Below are 19,405 nucleotides of genomic sequence, written 5' to 3' on the forward strand. Positions count from 1 at the left end.
CAACTATTTCACATTTTGATATTCAATAGAGGGTATTCATGAACCCTACCTCTTCAGACTGAAATTCATGCCAAAAATCACGTTTCCTCCCTTCAAAATGACTCACTGCCCCTCTTGTAGAAGCCCATTATCCCTCTTGTAGATTTCCTGTAGAAAACCTGTAGGGCTCCTGTAGAAGATGCCGAGATCAATAATATTTAGGAAATCAATGGAGTATAGTGGATACGAGGCTTTGGGGGCATAAGAAGACTCTTGTGTGGCTAAGTTATGAGGAAAAACTGAAGAAAAGGTGGTGAGAATGCGCGGGGAGGAGTGCCCATTACCTTTTATGGTTGTTTTAGGTTATGAGTGTTGAGCTGGGAAGGTGTACGTTGCCCAGATTAGGACTGTTGGTCACCACCTGCTTGGTCATCATGACCCCCCTCATAATCATCCCCTCATTACTACATCAGAGTTAACTCTTCCTCCCACTCCCTATCCTTCGCATCTTTTGCTTGAGTTGACTGTTCGCACGTGTGGGTGATATCTCAGTTAAGTGGAGTCAACTAAATGAAGGTGGCCAAATTAACTGTCCACCTTTCCCTCTTTCGATTTCAACCATCTGATTGCCTTCGTATGATTCCAAATTACACAAATGCAAATAGAGGAGTGACCTAGCTACTTACTTGTAATCCAAGTGTATTTGCTGCCATCGATTATGAGGTGTTGTAGCTTTCTCTACTGCATGCCTTCATTTTCCCTTGATGTGTTTTTGTGTGTTTTTGCAGGTTCTTCTTTTGTTGGAGCTGAGCTACATGTGCCTTTTCAAACATCAGATGTGTTGTCCCTTACTGCTGGTGCTGGACTTCTATGGGATCAACTCTATAGGAATTCCTACAGGAGCTCCTGTAGCTGCTTCTTCCCTTGAAACTTCAGCTATTTCCCTGTACTTGAAGCTCGAGAATGATGCCAAAGGTGGAGATCAATGATGGAGGGATAGTAGGTAAGATTCAGGTAAAGTTAATGGTGCATTTTCCTCCATTTATTTTTGTTTTTTTTCAAAACTAAAAAATTGTTTTTCTGTGTTTTTTCTTGGAAAGGAAAAGAAATAATAATAATAATAATAATGATGCTTGGAGTGTGATGCAGGCTTGGAAATGACGGCAAAGAGGTTTTAATATGGTAAGAGGGATTATGGGTTCCTCATGAAGCTATTCTTGTCCCTCAAACTGCCTCCTATAGACACCTTTGGCTCTCTGTAATTCCTACAGGAGCCTCCTATAGAAAAAATAGAGCCTCCTATAGAAAATACAGTTTTGGAAGAAGAGGTATAGTGGGGTGAAAGAGATGCCAAAAATTATGGAGGAAGGTGTGGAGAAGATGAGATGAATGCTGGTATGAATTTCAAGGTCCCCTTGGCACCTTCTTCTACTCCTTGTAGTCCTCCTGCAAACCTGCAATGCAATAAAAATTCATTTTTTCTTTCTCTCTTTTTTTTTTTGAAAACAACTAGGGCACCTCAGAGAGGTTTTCACCTTAATTTCTTGCCCCCGGCACCTCCAAGGGATGTTTTCACCCATGGACCTTATTCTTTCCCCCCCTTGTTTTTACATTACTAGGCCACCTCAAAAGAGGTTTTCAACCCAATGATGGGGCTCAAGTGCCTCATGGAGGTTTTCACTTGAGTCCTTATTTTTTCTCTTTTCTCTTTAGTGAGTGGGTGAAGTGGAAGCTAAGACGTGCTCCACTACCATCACTATTTTATTCAAATATTCAATAAACTCTCGCTTAGATAGGGGTTTCTTGTATACTTTCAACCAATGTCCATTGACAAGCATGGGGATGGCTTCATCATCAATGGTTCTGATCAGAACTGAACCATTGTCATTGCATTTCTCCACAGCGTAGGGTCCTAGTCATCGTGTCCTCAGCTTGCCTTTGAAATACCTGTATCTTGAATCATAGAGTAGTGCCCAATCTCCCTCTTGGAATTGCTTCTCCCTGATATTTCTGTCATGCCATATCTTTCTCAGATGTTGAAATACCTTTGGATGGAGAAGGGCTTGCAATCTATATTCATCCAATCCATTGAGTTGAAGTAATCTCTCCTTCTGTGCATGGTTGAGGTCTAGGTCCAGCTGAGCTGCCATCCTTAGGGTATTGAGTTCAAACTCTATTGCCAGGAAAGCCTTCTTCCCATAGACCAGTTCATTGGGTGTGATCCTAGTGGTGGTCTTCCATGTTGTGTTGTAGGCCCAAGTGGTCTCAACTAATCGATCCACCCAGTCTTTTCTGTTCTTGTGCACTACCTTGGTTAAGATCCTTTCCAATGATCTGTTAGTGTCCTCCACTTTCCCATTAGCTTGTGGATGGTAAGGGCTGGAATTCCCGTGCTTGATATTATGATGTGTGAACAGGACTTCAATCAGGTTGGAAGTGAACTGACTGCCTTGGTCTGTGACCAACTCTCTCGGATACCCAAACTTGTAGAATATGTTTTCCCTCAAAAACTCAGCTACTTTTTCCTCTGTCTCTTCTTTGATTGCTTTTGTCTCCACCCACTTTGTCAGGTAGTCGGTGCACACAATGATGTACTTCTTTTACTTTGAAGGGGGGTTGATAGGCCCTACAAAGTCCATTCCCCAATTCTAAAATGCCTCAAAGGTCACTTGAGGTTGCATGGGAATTTCATCCTTTGGAGTTGATTTCCCCATCCTCTAACACCGATCACACTGGCTCGTTTATCTCCTCACATCCTAATGAAGAGTGGGCCAGTAGTATCCTGCTTGCAATATATTGAAGGCGGTTCTTTTTGTTGCAACATGACCTCCACAAGGCCCCTCATGACATGTCAGGAGGATGTCAAAGAATTCCTCCTCCATGACACATCTTCTCAAGATCTGATCTAGGCCAAGTTTGAAGAGATTGCCTCCAATCCAGGTGAAAGGGGCGCTTCTCCTTACTATCTTGCTCTTCTCTTTTGAGGATAGGTGTGGTAAGAACTGTGTTGAAACCAAGTAGTTTGCTATATAAGAAAACCTTGGAGAAAGTACTAATATAGAAAATAGGTGTTCATCTGGCATTTGGTCATCCACCATTCCTTCTTCACCTGTAGGCAAATTTACATTAGACAAAAAGTCAGCAACAACATTCTCTTTACCAGGCTTATCAATAATGGTCAGATCAAATTGCTGTAGTAAAAGAAACAATCTAATAATGCGAGCATTTACATTTGGTTTGTTCATTAAATATATAATTGCAACATGATCAGTGTGCACAAAGTTTTGATAGCCTATGATATAATGTCTGGATTTTTTTAAGGAATGCACGATAGCTAAGAGTTTCTTCTCGGTCACTGTATAGTTTAACTTTGTCTTTGACAAGCTTTTGCTTATAAAGTATATGGCATAAGGTAAATTTTCATCAGTTTGTCCTAAGGCTACTCCTATTGCTTTGTTCGAGGCATCTGTTTGAATGTGAAAGGGTAGGGCCCAGTTTGGGCCTTTGAGAATTAGGGCAGTCACTAGCTTTCTCTCCAAAGTATATAGGGCTTCTTGACAGTTTTCCAACCATATGAACTCAACATCTTTGCCTAGGAGGCCAAACAAAGGAGAGGCTAACTTGCTAAAGTCTTTAATGAATCTCCTGTAATATCCAACTAAGCCTAGGAAGCTTCTGACATCTCTCACCTTTTGAGGAGTTGGGACCCTTTGGATGATGGAAATTTTGTTGGGGTCCACCTGCAGTCCTTTTTGAGATATTGCATGACCTAGCACGGTCCCTTTAGCAATAAAAAATTCACATTTTTTTGGCCTGAGGGACAGGTTCATCTCATACAATTATCTAGAACTTTTCCTAAGTTAGATAAAGCTTCCTGAATGTCAGAGCCATAAGGAGTAAAATCATCCATGTATATTTCTACTGCATCATGAACCAGTTCTGAAACTATACTCAATACCGCTCTTTGGAAAGTGGCTGGAGCATTGAAAAAACAAAAAGGAAGGACTCGGTATGTAAAGGTACCCAAAGGACAAGTGAAAGTGGTCTTCTCTTGGTCTTCTGGGCTGATTTGAATTTGATTGTACCCGCTAAACCCATCTAGGAAGGAGAAAAACGTTTTTCCTACCAGACCATATAACACTTGATCTATGAAAGGTAAAGGAAAATGGTCCTTTTTCGTGGCTTTGTTCAATTCCCAATAGTCGACACAGATTCTCCAATTACCATTTTTCTTTGGCACTAGCACCAAAGGAGAGACCCATTCACTATCAAAAATGGCATAGATGAATCCTGCATCAAGCAATTTCTACAGTTCTTCCTTAACAATATCTTTAAGTGTTGGGTTCATCCTCCATTGAGGCTGCCTGACTGGCTTGCAATCTTCCTTAATGTATATATGATGAGTACATACTGAAGGGTGCACTCCCTTCATCTCCTTATAACTCCAGGCGAAGGCATCTAGATGTTTCCTCAGTATGCTACATATCTCCTTCTCCTGGGAAGCAAATAGGGATGGATTGATTTTCAATGTTCTTTCTAGGCCGAACTCTATCTTTTTTACACGGAGAGAAGTGAGGTTGGTTGCACAGATATCATTTGAACGAAAATCGGGACGTTGTGGTCTTGAAAGCGGATAAAGGTGGGGCTGTCATTATCCTGGATAGAAAGGATTATAGAACTAAGATGCTTGACCATCTCTGTAATAGTGGGAGTTATAAGAAGCTTTCGAAAAATCCCCTCAAAAAGGTTTCCAGAGCGGTCGCGCTTGCGATCAAGTCGTGTAATTCCACGATTCCTCTAGCCCAGAAACTTATTGAGGGTAACCCCATCACTCCTAGGATTTATGGTCTTCCTAAAATCCATAAGGATGGGGTCCCCCTGAGACCCATTGTCAATACCATTGGTGGTCCGACTTACCTCCTGGCCAAGTTCCTCGCTGCAAAGTTGAGACCCTTGGTTGGGCAGACTGAGTCCTTTGTCAAAGACTCAGCTGCTTTTATTGAGGATCTTAAGAAAATTAATCTTGAGCCCGAGGACATTCTGGTAAGTTTTGACGTGGTCTCTCTTTATACTTGTATTCCTATCAATGAGGCCATGAAGGTAATTAATAAGCTAACTGACCCTGATACGGCTAAGTTAGTTGAACTTTGCCTTACCTCCACCTTTTTCAGCTTCGAGGGAGAGTTCTATGAGCAGACTTGCGGAGTTGCCATGGGCTCCCCCTTATCCCCTGTCGTCGCTAATCTCTTCATGGAGGAGTTTGAGTCTAAGGCTTTGGCCTCCTCTCGTCTCTTACCGAAGCTTTGGAAAAGATTCGTTGATGACACTGGTGTTGTCTGGTCTCATGGTCCTGACGAGCTAGATCGTTTCTTCAATCACCTCAATAACCAGTCCGCCGCCATTAAATTCACGATGGAAAAAGAAGATAATGGTTGTCTTCCGTTCTTGGATGTTCTCATCACTAAGAAGGTGGATGGTTCCTTTTCTCATCAGGTGTTTAGAAAGAAGACGCATACTGAACAATACTTGCATGCGTCTTCCCATCATTTCCCCGCTCAGAAGATAGGGGTTCTTAGCACGCTTGCCACTCGTGCTGTAAGAATTTCGGATGAGGAGAGCTTGGAAGCGGAGAAGGCTCATCTCCTAGATGTCTTTGAGAAGAATGGTTACAATAGGCACCTAGGTCGAAAAGCCTTCCTCAGGGCCAAGAAGGAGCCTTCAATCAAAAGAGTCCCTAAAGACCATATCATGGGTGTGAACCTTCCTTACATCCAAGGGACCACAGATAGGATTGTGAGGGTTCTGAAGAAGTACGATGTGCCCGCGACTTTTAGACCTCTCCGCACGATTCGTAGCTCCCTCAGGTCTGTGAAAGACCCTGTGGACCCTAAGGACATGAAGGGCGTCTATGTCATTCCCTGTTCCTGTGGGACCCCTTATATTGGTGAGACTGGTCGCTCTATCAATCAACGGATTAGCGAACATTCGGCTGACTTAAGACATGGTAGGATTAAGTCCTCAGCCCTGGCTGAGCATGCGGGGAAGACTATGCATCATGTCTGTATAGAAGACGCTCAAGTCATTGCCAAAGTTGCGCAGTTTCACCATCGTAAATTCAGAGAGGCCCTGGAGATTGAGAAAAGGCCGAACAATCTTAATAGGGATGATGGCTGGAAGATTAGCAGTTGCTGGATCCCAGCCTTGTCTTCCTAGCCTCCTCTTTCCCCTTCTCTTAGGTCTTAGGGTTTCTGTCTTCCCCCCCCTCCTGTTCTGTTTTTGGTGGGTTTGTCATGCAGTATAGGAGTTAGTAATAGGTTTTTAAGTTTTTTCGAGCTATATTTGGCATTAACCTTATCCCACGGGGTAATTTTTTAAATTGGATTAGATTCTTTACATGGTTTTTTAACCTAGTTATTTCCGTTAACTGTTTTCCTATATATTGATAAGTAATAACATAGTTAATTTTTATAAAAATTTAGTAATACATATAGATATAAATTTCTAAATTAGATAAGCATGTACTTTGATTTTGGTATTTACATAATAATGTTTTAACTAGAATACGATTTTAATATCAGAATTATATATTATTAGGTAAATATAGATCATTTAGTAAACATAAATTATTGTATGAAATAATAATTTAATTTCGAATGGGCCATTACATTAAAATAAATAATAAAAATGATTTATTGGACCCTTAATTTTAATAATTATTTTTAATAAATTCACAGCGACCTATTGTAACTATATAATTTTGGGAATAATAATAGTTATAGATTACCATTATTCAGTTTACCATAATTTATTAATGACCATTTATCTAATTTACCATTGGACCTTTTGATTAAACAATTATTATTAAATGAATACATAGTTACCTATTGTAACTAAATTCTAAGAATAATAATATTTTAATACTATTTATTTGTATTTAAATAATTTAGGGATAATAAATATAGGTTAGGCAATAAAGATGAAGATATAATGACCATTATGACAATAAAAATATTTATTAAATAATAATATTATATGCTTCTATTTTTTCTGGGGTTTGACTTTGATCCTCAGGTCAAAATTAGCCGTTACAATATAGCCGTTGGAGTCTCTGCACACTCTATTTAATCAAGCTAAACCAGATCAGTTCTTCAACTTGTCCTGACGATGAACCACACTGGTTGGTTCGAAACGCGTCGACAAACGATTGATTATGTGATTTTGCCGAATATTATCTAAACATCATTTGAGGCGTTGTTTTGGGTTTCTCTTACTATGTCTTCCAATGGTGATACACTGGGAGGTGGATTCTGAATCACATTTTCAATCATATCGTCCTCATCTTGCGGTTCCACCCCATGCTGATTCGTAATGTACAAAGTGGTGCAGAATAAACTTCATCCTCATTCTCCTCCTCTAACCAGAGAGGTAGATCATGTTCTAATAATGGTTGGGCAGGAGGATATAGGATTAACTGCTTGGATATGTGTCCGTTCTTTATGGTCATGTTCCTAGCTCGGTAGCTGATGTAGGCATCGACTGGCCAACCAGGGTCTTCCAAAATGAGAGGATACCCAATGAGCTTTTCCTTTGGCTAGAGAACTAAGAAATCAGCAGGGTACTCCCAAGAATCAATGGAGACGATCACATCTTCCACAATCCGCTCAGGGGTCACTATGGAGTGGTCTGCTGGCTACAACATTGTCGTGGTCTTCCTCAAGGAGCCTTGGAGGTTAAGTTTGAGCACTGAGTCCTTTGTCATCACATTAATGGCAGCTCCCAGCTCAATCAAGGTATGTGGGACCATTGTGCCATTAATGTGGACATCAACTACTGAGCTTCCAGGGTCCAGATATTTTGGACAGATTATTTGCCCCAACATCAGGTCAGACAGTTGTCCTATGACATTGATGGTTGGGGCATCTCTCTTGTGCCTTCCTGGATGTGTAAAGAAATTTTCTTTAATCAACCTATTGTAGATAGGCACATTTTTTATGTCTTGGAGAAGTGGTATCTTCACACATAAATTTTTCAATTCTCCCAAGAGTTCAATATCTTCTCGGGTAGGTTGGATTGTCATGGATAGTCTCTCAAGAAAGGGTGGATTTTCTTTAGGTTCACTTTCCTCTTTATCTTCCTCAACCTCCCTGGGTGGAAGCTGGCTATTTGGGAGAACATTCCTAGATCACAAGTTAATTTCTTGAATCTCCACAACATAAGTTGGGCATGATGGTTCCCCACTATACACTTGCTGAGCTTGCCTATTGTTCAGGTTTGGATTTTTCTGAGCAGGCATTTGGGGTTGCCTTGGTGGAGTAGAAGGTAATGGTTGTGGTTAGGTAGGTGGTGGAGGCAGAAGAGTGGGAAGAGAGTTGTATTGGGGCCTCCACCCCTGAAGAGATGCATTCTACTGAGGTTGCAGTTGAGCGTAGGATTAAAATGAATGGGTGGCTGGTTATGCATGATATTGAGATGTAAAGGACCAAGGAGGAGGCGTGGACTAGGAAGGGTGAGTACGGGGACCCCATGAAGGTATGGGGGTGACTTGGTTGGGGTTGTAGTATGCCTGAGATTTCCCTTGCATCCCCCACTGGTATGGTCTAGGTCTATGTGGCCTCCTTTGGTTTATGTAATAGATATGTTTAGTGACTCCTTCGGCCCCTTGGTATAAAGATTTAAGTCTAGGAAAGGAAGGGCACTTATCTGTAGAATGATCTTCTTCACAGACTGAACAAACCTCTATAGATTTCAATGGGCATTCATTCCTAGGATCCCTCTTGGTGCATATAGGGAAAAAAATGACCAAAGCCCTCTTTGATTCCTCTTGTTTTCTTTTGACATGTAAGGTATCCATTTTCACGGCAAGATTCTGCAACATCTCACTCTTGAATTCTTCCAGCATGTTTCCAATTTCACCCTTAATGGATGAATTGGAAGAAGAGGTACTGGCTATGGGTTGACTCCCCCACCTTTCTTTCTAGCTGCTCTAGAATGGTTTCTAAAAACAATCTTTATGTCCTCATAGGATAGTTGGTAGATGTCTCCCCCAGCCAGTAGATGGAGGGTGTCTAACAGGTCTTCCTGAATTTCGCTGAGCAGGACCAACTTCAGAGACTCAGGGCCAAGTGTACACCTGGCCCTTTTGTAACTGAGTTGGAACCTCTCTTCATAGTCTTCGAGGGACTCATCACTTCCTATGGTCATTTAGAAGATTTCTTCTTTAATATATTTTGACCTACAATAGTCTCAATACTTGTTGTTAAAGGTCTGTTGCATCTAAACCCAAGTTGTGATACTATTGCCAGGTAATCCCATGAACCAGCACAGTGTTGCGTCCTTGAGAGTAGAAGGGAAAAGTTTCAACTTTTTCTCATCTTCTGCATATTCATAAGTTCAAAAAATGACAGAAAGTGCAAACAAGGTGTTAGGATCATCTTTAGCGAGACCATGGAAGTGAGGTAGGGCTGAAGGACTTATATTCTTCATTTTGGTATCCCCATTGGTCTCCTGAATGGGGAAGGTACCCTCTATTCTCTCTCCATTTCACCTAACATTTCTGTTTTCAGCCATTTTCTCCAGAGGAATGTTTTCTTCTTCTTCTTCTCCTATAGGTTCTTCAAATATGTGTGTATGTTCACCTAAGGGTTCTTCTTGATTGCAGCCATCGAAGAAGAGAGAAGGTTAGCTATGTGAAGTTGTGGGGGTGTTGGGAAAAATTTTTCCTAAGTTATCTCTACTCCTACGAGGCATGAAAGAAAATATTTTTGGTTGGTTTTTTGTTTATTTTTCCCCACACTAAAAGTACCTACAGAAATGGAAATTGTGATTGAACAAAACAAATTGTAACTAGCTTAAATGAACTTGCTGCATGGAAATTTTCAGAATTGAAAAGGAAATCAACGAAACATAGAACTGAAAGAAAAGAAATGACTAGTCTACTTTTTCCAAATAAACTATTAGCAGGATGTTGTAATAGGGAATAGAAGAAAGCAGTAATCATAGAATACTCTGACACTTCCCTCGAAATGACGCCAAAAAGAGGTGAGCGCAAGTATTGCAGCAAGAATGCTGCAACTCCTGGGTTACCCACTGTACTTTTATCAACCCGGTAGTTCATAACAAACTTGGAAATGTTAGTGCTATATGCACAAGTACTAGTTCTCACTGCAGATTGTCACTTGGTCAGTCGGTGCGAGATCACTAGGAGCTCAAGCCAACTTCTATAGATTTCAAAATAAGCTCTATGTGTGATGAAAGGAAAGAAATATTACTCTACAAATGCTATTCTAACTGCAGAAAGGAGAAAGATTGGAATGTAAAGCAAAACCTAGTAAACCCTAATTAACAAGCTAATTCTACTTTTGCCAAAAAAACTATGAAAAAAATGAAACAAATGTCGTTACCTACTCAAGGAAGTAAACAACATCCAACCATGCTATTTCTGTAAGTAAAGAAGAAAAAAACATATATTTGGCTTTTTATGTGGTTTTATGTGAATTTAACATGCATCTAATTTATTGTGTGTGAGTGTGGCAGCGAACAGGTTGCGTTAGAGGGCGGTTTTGGAGCTTGGGAGGATGTAGGATGGTGTAGATGGGTCCTATGAGGTCTTAGGTGGCCTTCTAGAGGCTTCTCCCACACTCAGACTTCAAAAGAAAGCCTATAAGAAAAACTACAAGAGGACACAGGAAAATTATAGGAGGAAAATAGGGAAACTATAGGAGGCCTACAAGAGGAGGCCGAGAGAAATTTTCGTTGTTTTGAGGGTGTGAGAGTGGGTGGAAAAGGGGGATGAAGGTTGGAATGAGGTGCTAGGGTGCCTAAGGTCTACCATGAATCACCAGGAGAGATATAGATGATTGGGTTTGCTCAAGGAAAGAGGAAGAAGTTCCGTGACAAATGAAGGAAACTAGGGCAGAATTGAGGTGAGGTTTGGGAGACCTACAGGGCATGGATCAGATGGAGGGTGTGGTTTTTGGTAAGCTAGTCTACTGTTGGAAGAGATCTGCTGCATAAAAACTGACAGTCAACTAAGAAAATCAAGCAACCAATGAAATGAGTGCATCCTAGGAAAAATAGAGTTTTGCATTAAAATGCCCTAAACTATGATGTATAGAAGGAAATGCTGGGAAATATTGTAAGAAGGGAAGGCCTGAAATAGGAATATTGAAAATCAGGAAATGAACATGATAAAGAACATCTAAAGTAAAGCGGAACTGGACTATCAACCTACTAGAGAGATGAAAACACTAAAAGTCCTATGAATGAGGAAAATATGTGTTTTTGGGGCAGCAAGGGAGTCTTTGCCTCAAATCATGGTCCTAGAGGGAGGAAGAGAGGCCAAGGCACTATTTCTAGCCTTTTGAATCTTCTCTAGTCACTGCTTAAACTGGTACAGAAAGAACATATGGAAGCAAGCTACTAAATCATCAAAATCAACCTATTCTTAACCATAAGAGAAATACATCTAATAACAAACTAATCGACAAACTGAAGTAAAACATACAAATAAAAGAAAAGAGAAGCTTGGCTACATAGATTGAGCCCTAACCCAAGAGATTCAACCCTCTAAGGTAACTTAGTGCTAGCTCAAAAAGGATTCCATCTTCATTATCAAAAAATAACAAGATTACATAAAACTGTCATAAAATAGTAAGCTCGAAATTTGAGCAGAGTTTACACAAGCCAAAAAAATTCGAACCTAGTGAGGCCCTAGGCCTCTCGACTTATACATCTAAAGCTACCAACATCTTCCTTAAAATCAGGGAGGCTTGTCTCCCAAAACTTAAGATAACTATCAATCATCTTCCACTTGCTCGGCTACCTTCTAGTGCATGATTCGGCTACTTGTACTCCAAGCTGAATGAAGGGTAACTCGAAGTGAGGAGCAATAGATTAGGGGTATTCCCTCCTATAATTCCTCTCCTCTATCTACTTTCAGGTTTTGCTACAGTTTCACCACTAGATCCTTTACTTTGACCTCGAAATCCATAAATAATCTGCATTAAATACATGTTAAATCACATGGCATAATAACTAACTCAACTCACCTTATAAGCATAAATATAATTAGAAACTCATACAATAAGCTAAGAGAATGGTTGATTTGACTAGGTTAGGAGGTAAAATGAGCCCATATAATTGCCCATTTATGAGTCTTATCAATTTCCACACTTGTCATCTCCTATGAACTTGAAATTGGATAGGGAATGAGTTAAGTAACCTCCTATCCTCTCATCCCTTCCTCCATGGAAACTAACTCTAAGTTTGGAAGGCCATTCAATACCCTCATTTATGAACAAACCTCCTCCATTTTCCTATAAATTGAGCACTCATCTAAGTGATCAAGGGCTGGAATTTGAGAATTTGTAAGGAGATATTGTTGGTGTGAGAATTGAGATTATAAGAAAGTGTTGTTATGCTACCATAGTGTTGTGTTATAGATGTGATGTTGGTTGGAATCCAAGCTGAAAGAGTGACAATGGATCGGACTTCATGGTTGCAATTCTTCCTTCTACTTAATAAAGTTGTTTACACCTTTTTCCATATGCTTAGCTTGATATATGATGTTTATATGTGTGAGTGTATCTGATTCCATTTACTCGTATTTGATAGATCTCTTGTTTTGATTGGTTCTTTGTCTTTTGTTTATGCTTGTAGCTAATTTTTGAGTGAGTTAAGTTCGAGAAGGAGTGATGGGAGTCAAGCAAAGGATACAAATGGAAAGAGAAAGAACAAGTAGGTCCTTTGAATCCATTTTTCTTATTTATCATTTATAGAAAAAGGATAAGCACTTTAAATATGTTGTTCTAGGTATAGCTACCTACCTAGAGAATCAGTATTTATCCGTAGATAACAAATTCCTCATAACAAATTGGCAACTCCACCTGGGAATGATCATCATTCTCAGTAGATTAGCTTCATCCTAGTACACTCTAGTAGACCTTACTTGCTTCCATAGATCTTGTTTAAGCCTTCTTGAAGTGGTTTTTGGTGAAAATTGTGCTTGTAAGCCCCTAGGATGGCCTCTCTGGCACCAGCGCAGGTTTGTTCTAGAGACATAGTGTTGCAAAGCACCCTTGGCTTGAGGAAAGTGCTCTGAAGGACACTGTCTCCCATTCAAGGCTACATTGATCCTCCTTAGGACAAAAATCCCTCCTTTGAGTTGATTTTTTGCCAAATTTCCTTCTATTTTTGCTTGTTGAAAGGTTAATGATGCTTGTGTCTCTAAAATCAATTTGAGTTTCCTTTTCTAGCCCTACTTTGTCCTTGATTATTTAGTTTTTCTTAAATGATTTGTTTATCACTATCAATTCATTGTCAAAGATAGTTTATAGTCAATTAATCTTTGTTCAAAAGAATGTGTCGTAAAAGTCTTCATTTCATTCGAAATGGAATTGTCGTAAATTCTTCATTCTTGCAAAAAGATTGATTGATTGTATGCGCATTAGATTCCTTTTCTTCATCACAACATTAAGGGAATTGAAAAGAAAAACTTTCATTGTACATTAAAAGAGTTTGTGTGTGCTCATAGGAATATTTTAGGGAAATTGCATTAGACGTGTTCTTTGTTCTTTGATTACAAGAATCTGATTGTTCTATCCCTACTAGCTAAGGTTTTCATTGTTAAAATTGAATGAAATAATGTTTATCATATTAGTTTCAATCGAGGAATTGCAAACATACATCACTTGGTGAACCTTGAAAGGCAAATTGTTAAGAAGATCAACTTAAAATTCATCTGAATTAACATAATGGAGCATTGTCACAATGCATAACATTTAGAGGTTCTAGGCTAGGGACATGTTCCGGCATTGTAAAACATAGTATCTATCGCTAACTAGTCTACGATACATCTCGAGTATGATACCTCATTCCACGTATGTAAGTATATCATAGCTCATCCACGTACCTTTGGGTATAGAGGGCAGTGTTACAGTACATAAAGTATATGGGAATTCTCTCACTGTGTGGTTTTGCATTAAATAGTGCTAATACAGATTGGGCCTCCACATACTTTCAGGTATATATGGGAGGACAACACTAGGTTGCTATCCATCCATAGGTAACTGAGTCAGTTGCCTTGTACACTATGATACATTGAACACAACATTCAGGGAGATTTCTTGCCCATACTTCTTGGTTCTCCAGGAGGTATTCTGTAATTCACAGTTGCTTGGTAGTCATTTTTCCTAGATAATCCCTGTTTTTTTTTGTTATGTTATTTTGATTATAATAAAATTAATTGACCACGGATAACATCCTCCATGCTCGCTCTGTAGTTAATATTAGGTTGAGACATATGGCAACAAATCTGGAGTCCATCGATCAAGGAATTCCTTTTGATGGGAATCCTATTTCTTTTCATGTTTTTGGAAATATTGGTGCTCTTTATATCACTACATTATCCCTTCGAGACTTACCATCAGCTTGCCAGTATGGCTGTTTTCAACCTCCTTGGTCCAAATTTCATGATTTCTCCATAATCGAGTACTCCTCCAACTGGACAAAATCAAAATCCAATTGATCCTAAATTTGACCCTTTTCATTATTCCTCTATTTTCTCTTCCTCCCCTTATTCCTCTTTGCCTGGTGAAATTATTGACACTAATAACCAGGTGGCTAATAAGAAGAAGAAAGGGAAGAAGAAGAAGAAGAAGAAAATTCAGCAGGGGGCCATCCAAGCAACCATTGCTTTGAATGCAACTTCTGATGAGAAATTGTTTGATAAGCATCACAAAGTTCAATATCCTTTCAAACTTTGTAAAAGAGACCATCTTCTTCAAAATTGTCCTTATATTCCTCAGATCTTAGAAGAATGGTCTTCTCATTCACATCATCCTGTGTTGTCAACTTCTGGAGATCATGCTGGTGATGCACCATCAACTAGTGGTAGTAAAGTTCATGGAAAGAAGGGTAAAGTTAAGTTTCCCTATAGGTTATGTGAAGGGAATCACCCCATTCACCTTTTTCCCTATCTGGATGAAGCCAAAAAAGTGTTTTATAACCATCCTGCTTCGTCACAACAACTTCCATCTTGTTACACGAGACTATCCCTTAATCCTTCACTAGTTGATAAAGTGACTGACCCAAATAAATCATCAGTCAAACCCATTCTCTTTGAATGTGAATCCCATCAGTCTATACCTAACCAATCACAGGTCAAGGAAACAGTTGACCCAATTTCACCTTCAATTAATTGTACCTTTCCCATAGAGAGTGAGTATGATGCCACTCAGGTTATTTTCATTTCTTCAGATTACAATGAGCTTGGGGGCAATCCTCCTATTCCTTCAAGATAGGAGGAAAATCCTCCCGCTCTCATAACTCAAGGCATTAATTCTCCAATTTCTACTGTACCCCCTCCAAGTACTCTAGTCACTTCCTTTGATTGGAATTGACTGGCAAGATGCCATCTTCCTTCTTATGTTCCTTTCCAGATCATAGTGCAATTTTGTAATATGATTGTACCTGACACTATTATAGATGAAGGTGCATCTGTGAGTATCCTTTCCTCCACTATTTGGCAAGCGCTCGGTACACTGCCACTTGTGCCTATTACCCAGAATCTGTTGGATTTTAATATAGGAACCAGTCAACCATTAGGGATCCTTCCTGAGTTTCCTATTAAATTGGGAGCAAAAATCATTTATCTCAATGTGATGGTAGTCCCAAGACCTTTAGATTACAATTTACTTCTTACGTGCGACTATGTTTATGACATGTGAGCTATTGTTTCAACACTCTTTTGAGTGATGTGTTTCCTGCATGAAGGTAGAATTGTCACCATTGACAAACTTTCATTTCCTAGTCCAAATATGGCTTCCACTCAACCATCTTCCCTACATGGTCCTTTTGTACCAATGGTATCATCCCTGCCATGGATTAATCATGTGGCAACCCATTCCATGCCTACATCAACTGACAATCAATTTGGTGATGTTGTACATTATGTAGTGGGGGCATTGGAACTAGATATCTCTATTGGATTCCTTGCTACGGATCCCTTCCAGAGCATTGTCCTCCCATTTCATGAGAACCTCTCGGAAGTCATGACCTCTTATGAGTCATGATCGAGGAAAATGAGGATAGTTATTTTACTATTTCAACCTCATTAAAAACTGAAATAGGTCATAGAGCATAGTTCCTTGTCTTGTGTCAAGCTCATTAAATATATATATATATATATATATATATATATATATATATAGTATATATATATATATATTTATAAATATATATATATAGATATATATATATAGATATATATATATAGATATATATATATATATATATATTTATAAATATATATATATATATATATATATATATATATATATATATATATATATATATATATATCTATATATATATATATATATATATATATATAAGGTCCCCTGGGGAAAAGTTCCATTCGAGTCTTTGATTAGATCTCGTAAAATCCTGGTCGAGTCTTTCACTTGATCTCGTAAATGAACCTTCATTCCATCCACCTAATAGCCATAAGAATTCTACTTAGGTGACTGCAATGAAGCTTGTGGGGCATGCACCTAGAATCGAGTCATTATGTTGGGGGCATGTAAACCAATCTCAAGCATAGTTGTTTTTCATTTCAAGCTTGTGTAAAAATGAAACAAAATCCAATTATGGGTTTTCGTTTCAAGCTTGTGTAACCATGACACTGAATCCAAGCATAGTTTTTTGTTTCAAGCTTGTGTAAACATGAAACTGAATCCAAGCATAGTTCCCTATGGTTCAAGCTTGTGTAAAAATGAACCCATTTCCATTTTAACCCTCGTGATTCCCATTCTATTAGCCTCTTTCGTTATATGGGCCTTGGTTTTTCTCCTTCCATCGTCACTATCTGCTTTTCCAATCATACACTTTCACTTGGTTGTCTTACCCTTTTTGAGGAACAATTGTAACGAGTGGTATTATTAGCCAGCCTCTTCACATAAATAAACATGTTTTGAGAAGTTCCAACACCACCGGAACCAATTGCTATCCTAGTCACCACTCGTTCCTCAAATTGGAGTCCTCTTTAAGCTCTTTTCAGACTCTCGAAAAATGAAAAGATTTCAGAGTGCTTGTCCTTTTCAGCTCGTTAATGGATTAGAAACGACATATACTCAGCATAAGTTTAACCATTTTTCATTACGAAAAAGGAATATGTTGACGAAACATGGTCAATAGGTTCTCTCTTGTATTGTTTTACGCTTTTTCGGAATTTAGAGACAAATCTACGAAAAATAACTTGTGGAGTTTTCTTTTTGTCCCTTTTCAAACTCTCTAAACATGAAAAGGAGTGAGTTATCATTGTCGTTAAACTCATTAAAACATCAAATAGTGACAAACTTGTCCATCATGACAAGACCAAGTTTCACCTTCGCTAGACTCATTAAAACATTACATAGCGATGGATTCACCCGAAGGGTGGAATTATACAACAAGCATATGTTATCCTCCTCAAGCTTGATAAAAATAAAGAGGTACTGGTCAACAATGACTGGGGAAAATGGGAAAAGGGGTAAACCAATTTATGGCAGCAGGTCGCTCTTGAACATGACACTTTCACTTCATCATTGTGACTATTTGGGTTGGGTTATCTGCTTGATGGTCATATTACCTTGGTCTATCATACTATCCATTAATTTTGTTTTGGTTCAATGCTGCCAATCCATTCAGTGTTTCCAACATATTCAAAGAAGTAACTCAATTTAAAATCCATCCTTTGCAATACTCATAAACCTTCATTTTCATGACCGCCATTCCTGAACCTTCTGTTGTCAGTCAAATTTTTTCTCCAAAATCATTACACTCGTTTCGTGTCGTTGATGTGGGATACATCAAGGCCCTCATGCGATGAGTCACTTCTTGTCGACATTAGCACATTATCCAAGAAGTTGACTTAGAAACACCTCTTTAGTACCTTGAGACTTCCATACATCAATGGCAGGTTTCTCACTTCCCGTGATAGGTTGACCTCACTGGCCTTTGACCGAAAGACTTTGTATGGTGTTCGACATCAAAACATCCATTCACACCATGCAGAATGTATTGCAGTACCTTGAGGATAATTATCATTATCGGTGATTTCTCTCGCGTCTATTAACAGCTTACAACATTGGTTGGTAATCAGATGGTGTCTTCCCATGTTTGACTTCAGATCACATATTCGTATGGTTAGACTCATACTTGAGCAAACAATTGGATGATATAGAAGACCCCGAATTTAGTTTCATCCATCTAGGCTGCGATTTCAGGAAATGTAGCAAATCATCCATACAATGGCTTTACATTGATGGTCATCCTATCATGGGTCTATATCTGTAGACAATTGTCTATGTGTTTGTAATGAAAGTTTATATTCTAAGCATTGGTATGTATTCCCTCGGCAATTCATGAGAAAAAATCAAAATATCATGATATTATGTCTTATAATCTATGCAAGTCATCAACCACTTCAGAACCTCCTCATCACATCGTAAAGCATATCACTCGACATCATTATTTTTGACTTCATGCTTTAGGGGGCAGTTGTTATAGATCCATTTGGGCACATCACTCCCTTCATTCAGATCAGTACCAGTAGGGCTCATCAAACCCTAATTCAGTTGCTACATGCCCTAGACAAGTCATCATTTTAAATGCCTCCTTCCCTGAGATTTATTTGGCTTGAAACCCTCCAGAATTGCCTCCTTGAGGGACCAGCACAGCCTTGGATAGGGGTAAGTGTGCTTCAATGCAAGTAGGCCCATGTCAAGGTGCTCTGCAGAGCACCTAGGCCCACTTTGACCTCTGTTGGGTGAGATTGAATGAAATTAACATAGGGTTCTAGGAATATTCTTATCTTCTAGAGCCATCTAGAAGATTCCCACACTTATCATCTCCTATGAGCTCGAAATTGGATAGGGAATGAGTTAAATAACCTCCTTTACTCTCATCCCTTCCTCCATGGAAACTAACTCTAAGTTTGGAAGGCAATTCAATACCCTCATTTATGAAAAAACCTCCTCCATTTTACTATAAATTTAGCACTAATCTAAGTGATCAAGGGCTGGACTTTGAGAATTTGTAAGGAGATACTATTGGTGTGTGAATTGAGAGTATAAGAAAGTTTTGTTATGCTGCTAGAGTGTTTTGTTACTAATGTGATGTTGGTTGGAACCCAAGCAGGAAGAGTGGCAATGGATCAAACTGCATGGTTGTAATTATTCCTTCTACTTAATAAAGTTGTTTACACCTTTTTCCATGCGCATATCTTGATATATGATGTTTATATGTGTGAATTTATCTGATTCCATTTACTTGTATTCAATAGATCACTTGCCTTGATTGATTCTCTATCTTCTATTTATGTTTGCAGGTACTTTTTGAGCGAGTTAAGTTCGAGAAGGACCGAAGGGAGTCAAACAAAGGAGACAAA

Source organism: Pinus tabuliformis, chromosome X (assembly GCF_031772625.1).
Source record: "Pinus tabuliformis cultivar Carrire ecotype Pingquan chromosome X, CPIR1, whole genome shotgun sequence".
NCBI lineage: Eukaryota > Viridiplantae > Streptophyta > Pinopsida > Pinales > Pinaceae > Pinus > Pinus tabuliformis.